Below are 6914 nucleotides of genomic sequence, written 5' to 3'. Positions count from 1 at the left end.
CACTGCCTTGTTTTTTCTGAGTCATTTTCTTTTAAAAACATTTTGTATATCATTTATTATTTATTTCTAATTTTTTGCATTATGGTTATAAAAAAAGTCTAAATAAAATTGGTTATTTAAAATTTGTTGTAATTTGCTTTACAACCAGTTTTTGCAAATATTTCCCTGTACAGTTGAAAAAAACATTAAGATCTCTGAATAAAATTAGTTAAATATGCTTTCCAAGTTTTCTATATTCTTAGTATTTTTTGTTTGTTTTATCAATTACAGAGAAAGGTATATAGAAATCTCCCGTTGTGATATTTTTAAAATTTTCCTTATAATTCTGTCACTTTTTGCTTGATATATTTGGAGACCATGCTATTAGGTACATTGCACCTTATTTTTTTCAGAATATACTGACACTTTTTATCCTAATAATACCTTTTTCCTTAAAGCCTGTTTTGTCTAATATTATTACTAATCCATTTTCTTTGGGTTAGTGTTTGCTGGTATATCTTCTTTTCCTAAGTCTTTAGTTTGAACTCAAGCGTTTCCTTAAGTTGTAGGTCTATCTCTTGTAAACAGCATGTGACAAGATGTCAGATGTCATCTTGCCCTTGTCTGGGAATTGAAGCTAAGGCTCAGAGTTGAGAACAAAAGGCATAAGCTACCCCGCATTTTAATTTCCTGTGGCCAGAAGGAGTTGGGACATCACTCACCTACCGAGCTTGCTAAGAGGCTCAGAACTGACACATAAAAGGAGGCCAGGAGAGAAGGGGCTTCCAGCCATTCCTCCCCTTTCTACCCCGTGAGAGAGTCCTTAGTCTCCTTTCTCCCTTCAAGGAGCCCAGGAATACGACCCACTGACCTTTTCCAGTCTCCCTCTTCGATTACAGAGAAGACGAGACAGGCACTTGATTCGTATCCCCTGAAGTTTGTGGGCAGAACGTGGAGACGGGTGGTTTTTCAGGCAGAGATTACCGAAGCCTTGAAAGCATCACAGGGAAATGGCAGGGCTGTTCCTACCCCATTCCCGCCCCCCCACCAAACCCAGGGGTCCAAAATGAGACCTGAGCAGCGTCCTTGCCTTCCTGTAAAGAGCACAGTGGTTGGAGCGGCCGAGTGGGAACTCTTGAGGCTGCCCACGTGCCCACATGGCCACAGGCCACGAGGTGGGTGTGTACCCCTGGACAGAGCTGGGGCAGACATTTCTGGCTGCCCCTCTGGGAGTGATTCTCCAGGTGAGAGGTGGGCAGAGTGAAGCTGAGCGCTACCCTGAGACGACCTCACATACACCTACCTGGAAACGCCCCATGCCGGCAGAGGCCCGAAGTCCCCGGGAGAACCAGGCTGAATGAAGGCTCTGTAGGAGCACACATGGCCATGTCTCCCTTCACCTCCTGTTTGAACTCTCCACGCCTTGGACAAAAGGGAGGCTTTGTGAAGGCTGATGCTAGCTCTGGGTGAAGGCAGCTTGGGAAGACCAGAGACGCAAAGGAGAGAGGGTTTGAGGAGCAGACCATGTGCTCTCTCCACCCCAGCCAGCCAGATCTGGCCCAAACCAGGGTGGAGGGTACACCAGCGCTCATTGAATATGACACCGAAGGTCAAATATGGTTCAGAGTGAGGCTGGAATGAGACTTTTCTGATAACAAGAAATTATAATAACATTTTAGAATTTCAATAAGATGTCATTATGGTACCAAACATCCAGTAAGAGAAAAAGGGTTGACATAACACAATTACAGGGCCGTCACTAGAGAAAGGAAACTGTTTTATGTTTATGCCCTAATGAGTTAACTTTCTCATAAAAACCTCAAAGCATAGAGCTGGATTGTTGTTTTATAATCTGGCAATTTGTCTTTTGACTGGAGAGCTTTTTTTCTATTTTCAGTGACATAGATATATTTGGATTTTTTTCCCTCATCTTATTTTGTGATCTTTGTTTACCCTAATTTTGCTTCTTTCTCGCTTTGCCTACTTTCTATTAATCAAACTTTCTTTACCTTTTCTCCCTCTGCTAGAAGCATTTTACTTCTATTCTTTTAGAGGCAATGATGAACATTTTAAATGCATATGTTTGACTTGCAAAGTCTAAATGTAATTGATATCTCTGCCCTTCTCTTGAAATCACCAGGAAATCATGCTTTATTCTTCTTACATGTCACCTAGCATTTTAGTTCCACTTTGCTTTGTATCCCCCAACTTTGTCTTTATCATTGCTTTATAAAGTCAGTGGGTGTAAAGATTTAACCATGTTTACTAAATATTTTTTGTTCACCATTCTCCTTACATACTTCTCTTTCTTACTGGGTTCAAATTTTTTCTTCCCAAAGGGGAGTCCTCTGTTGTTTTTAGTGAGTATCTATGAATGGTACACTCACAGGTTTTATTTTCTGAAAACATCTTTATTTGGTTTTGCTCATGTATGATAACTGATCAGTGTATATAAAACCCAAGTTGACAGTTATTTTTCCTTACCACTTTGCAGGGCTAGTCTATTATCTTCTGAGCTCTGTTTTTATTTAGAAGAGTCTATCATCAATCTACTAGCTTTTCTCTTGAGGTCAACCTGTCTTTTTGTCTGATTGCTTTTAGGATCTACTCTTTATTTTTGGTGTTCTAGTTTCACCACAGTATTTCTATGTGTGGATTTTCCTTTGTGCCTCTTGAATTTGAGGATTTATGTCTTCCATCAATCCTTGATGCTTGTCCTCCATTCTTTTAAAAAATGTATGTCTCCTAATCTCCTAATTACCTCTTTCTAGATGAGAAAATCAGAGAAGATGGATGTATGGTAGGTATTCCTGGACTATGCTCTTACCGTGTGCTTCCAGCCATCATTTTACCTCTCTTTCACTCCGGGTACTTTCTTCTTGTGTCTTTCATTTAACTAATTCTTGTCAGCTGTGTCCACTGTTTAACCAGTCCATTGAGTTTTTTCATTTCAGTGCCTTTTTCTAGTTATGTTGTTTTCCTTTTCAAATGTTACTTTCTTTTTTAATATTATCTTGATTTTTCTCAAGGTTTGATTTCTTTTCTCCATACTTTTTCTTCCACTTTCTGCTCTTAGTTGTGTATCGTATGAAAGTATTCACAAAATATGTAGTACTTTATATTTTGGACGATCTTTACAGAATTCAAGTTATTGGATTCTGATCCTGCTGTTCGCTGTATTCTCACTAATTGGTGGATTGTGTCTGTGAGTTTTGCAACTTGTGACTGTGAGCTTATACTGAGCCAGGCTTGTGGTCTGGATTGTGGGATAGTTCCTCCTGTTTCCGAGATTCCTTCAGTTGGAAACCTCAGGTGCTATCATCAGCCTAGGTCCAGTTTTTATATCAATCCATCAGCCCTATGGGTAATGTAAATTTGAATCCCAAACTCCGTAAAGTATTAGCTGTGGTTTTGGATTCCAAGGAAGATTGTAGCCCCATCCACCACCATTACCCAGGGCCCAGCCTGAGACAGATAAGCTTTTTGTTACTTGTAGCAGCCACAGAGCTATACCACTGAGATCTCTGTTCAAGAACTTACCATTCAGCTACAGAGTATGGTTGGCTAACAGCTCCAGTTATTAACATCTTCAGGAAACACCTCAGCTTTCAAGCTAAGGCCATGCTTTCCTTGGGCAGCTCCACCAGTGAGTGAGCAGGTGGGGTCCTAGGGCCGGGTTATTTCTATCCAACAGGGGACTCCTTTAACAGGCAGTATTTGCTCTAGAAGCTTTGTTCAGTTGGCTGAAACTTTGCAAAACCGTATCACGTTCTGCTCCTGTTATCTAATCCTGTTTCCTCTCCTCTTTTCTTTCATGAATGGTGGTATCTTGTGCCCTGGTCTGAGACCTTTCCTTCAAAACCATGCTTCTCCCTTTTACGTCATAGGTATTACTCCCTAATAAACCTCTTGCACTTCAAACTATGGCTCAGTACCTGCATCCTGGGGACCCAGCTAACACACACATCTTTTGGGGTGGGGATGCATTTTTTTTCTTAACCTTAACCTTGTGTTTTCTGAAGACAAGGCTGTTAAGGGACTTTATTTGAAGGCAGCAGTTCCAACTTCTTCTCTCCATGGGCTCAAGTCTTCCGTACCCTGCTCCTCACCTCTACTCCGGCTCGGTGCAGCGGCTGCCCACGTGCTCTAACCTAGGTGTTCCATTTTGTCTTCATTTCTCACACACTAGAATTTCCCTTTCTTTCTTTCTCTCTGAGCTCTACACTTAAAATTATGTTTATTATAGCCCATGGAATTCCCAGATGTTTGTATCAGGAGTATGGTGAGGTATACAATCCACAGTATTTGCATTTATTACTTTTTGATCAAAAATGTTTAGGAAAGAAATTGTTTAAGTATAAAATATGATGTCTAAATTGTGTTCTCAATGTTTTTGGATAATCATGCGTAAATTGTACAATACTCAGGGTTAAAAGGAACTTGACAATGACACCAAATCAGAAACTTGTTTTAAAGCTGTCCGGGAATAGAGCCTTCCTTTCCTTATGATTTCTAAGTCTACTGCCTCATTTTTATACACACACCTTTACACCCTTTTTTCTAGGAACACATTATATAAAAGTAGGGGAGAGTCAAATAAGATGACAGGAGTCTGAGCAAGGTTCTGTGGAGAAACAAGGGAGGCATCACTTTTACCTGCTGATCAGGGACAGCTGGGTGACGCTGAGGCATGGCCATGACCTGAGGGGTGAGGAGGGGTGCACCAGGTGGACTGGGGCGAGGGCAAGGAGGGCATTGTGTGCAGCAGGAATGGCACGGTGCTCAGGGAAAGGCAGGTGGTAGTGTTCACCTCGAGGGTGAGGGGTGGGGTGCAAGTTACGGGAGATGCGGGTGAGGAAGGAGCCACCTCATGAGTGGCCAGACATGCTGTGCCAACATCTGGGATACCAGCAGCAGGTGACGGAGTCACTGAAGGGCTTTAAGGCAGGGAGTGCAAGTGTTTAGGTCTCCCAGTGAGGTCACCCTGGATCAGTGTGAGGGATGGTGTGGGGCAGGAAGGACGGGAGTCACCTGAGGCCCAGAAGGACATGTGGCAAGCCTTCAGTGCTGTGGAAGAAAGCCTGGTAAATGACTGAGGGCAGGAGAGCGGGCAGGTGACGGGACCTCAAAGGAGGAGGGGTGTCTTTCCAAGGACGGACACCGGAAGGAGTAACAGTTGCCGGGGGCTGGCACACCTGCAGATATTGTGATGCTGTTGAAACGATGAAGGCACAGTTGACCGCTGGTCTTGTCTGCCTGTGAACACAAATGAAGCTGCACCACTGCTTAACAATGGAGAGAGTCTGAAGGGATGGGGGCCATCTTTGGAAGCATCAGGAATAAGAGAACAAAGTTGTAAGAAGATAAATATGTCAAGAGGAGGCAGGCAGCAGATGGACAGGTCTAGATGGGAACCAAGGGCAGCCGAAATGAAGGACTGGCTGGGAGTGGTGAGGCTCTAAGGTTCTCACATAGGCACAAGCTATTTTGGGGCCTGAACACCCGAGCATCCCAGAAAGGATTTGGCCTGGCCTCAGAGAGGTGCTGAGGCCTGCCCTGAGATGTGGGAAGTGTGGTGGGCTGAGTAACAGCCTTCCCAAAGATGTCCACATCCTGACCCCCAGGACCTGACAATATTACCTTACATGGCAAAGGGGTATCTGTAGATGTGACTACATTGGGGTCTTCAGAGGGAGGTGGTACTGGATGGCCCCATATAACTGCAAGATAGTAGCAGAGGTCGGAGTGATTTCCTTTGAAGGTGAAGGAAGGAGCCCAGAGCCAGGGAGTGCAGGTGGTCTCTACAAGCCGGAAAAGGCGAGAAGTGGATTCTCCTCTGGACCTTCTAGAAGGAATGCAGCCCTGCGGACACCTTCATTTTAGCTCCATCAGACTCATTTCAGACTTCAGACCTCCAAAACTGTAAGATAAATCTGTGTTGGTCTAAACCAGTTTGTGGAAATTTGTTACAGCAGCAATAGGGCACTAATACCAGAAGGCACCACGTACTTTGGCCTGAGCAGGATGCTTCGGAGCAGTGGCAGGGCAAGGGTCCCCAGGGAGTCTGTGAGCAGTGGTGAGGCCCCCAGTCTACAGCGCTTGTCTGGTGTCCTGAACTACTGAGTGGGCACCTTTCTGGATGTCTGAAACTGGACTCAACCTGAACCCGCACTCCTAACCTTGGTGTGGGGCAGGTAGGATGGGAGTCATCCTCTCCCTGCCTTCTCTCAGAGGGTGCACCTGGGCCAGAACCTTAGGGGTCATCCGGTTAGTGAACCACTAACTGGCATGCGTCGCAAGATTTCTGCTAACAGAGCTTGTGGCTGGAGGGCATGTGGCATCCACCAGGATGGGAAGGGTGGTGGGGGGAGGTATGGTGAGTGGATGCCAGAAGTGTCCCTGGTGGATGTCCAAGTGCTAGAGACACATCCAGCCGGGAAGATGGGCAAGAAGAGCAGGAGAGGTCAGGCAGCCAAGGAAGGAGACATCCTCGCCACACTGGGCCTGGATGGGGCCTCCTCCTGCCCCTTCCCTGTGTCCTGCTCCCAGACCCTCAGGGTAAATTAAAGCAGATTTTATTTCATATTTTCATTTTCTTAAAAAGACAATGATCAAAATGAAGAAGATTGAAAACATGAGCTAAAATGCTAATTGTTAACTCTGGTTGATGGGAATATTGGTGTCAGGCCGGCTTAGGCGCCACTGGGCAGACCTCACTCCAGGGCCAGGAGTACAGCTGCAGGCCTCGCCGAGCCTCCCTCCACCTCTGCCCGGCTAAGGCTGCGAGGAGGAGACAGCCAGCACCTGCTTTTCGTGGACATGCTGCTGTTTCCTTCCAGACCTTCCTACCTTCATAATCAAGTTACATAAACCTAAATTACATAAACTATGATTATATTCTGAAGCAAAGTGACCGGACGTACTCTGATCTTCCC

This window comes from Manis javanica, chromosome 6, assembly GCF_040802235.1.
Source record: "Manis javanica isolate MJ-LG chromosome 6, MJ_LKY, whole genome shotgun sequence".
In the NCBI taxonomy this organism is placed as follows: domain Eukaryota; kingdom Metazoa; phylum Chordata; class Mammalia; order Pholidota; family Manidae; genus Manis; species Manis javanica.
Note: the sequence above shows the minus strand (reverse complement) of the source record.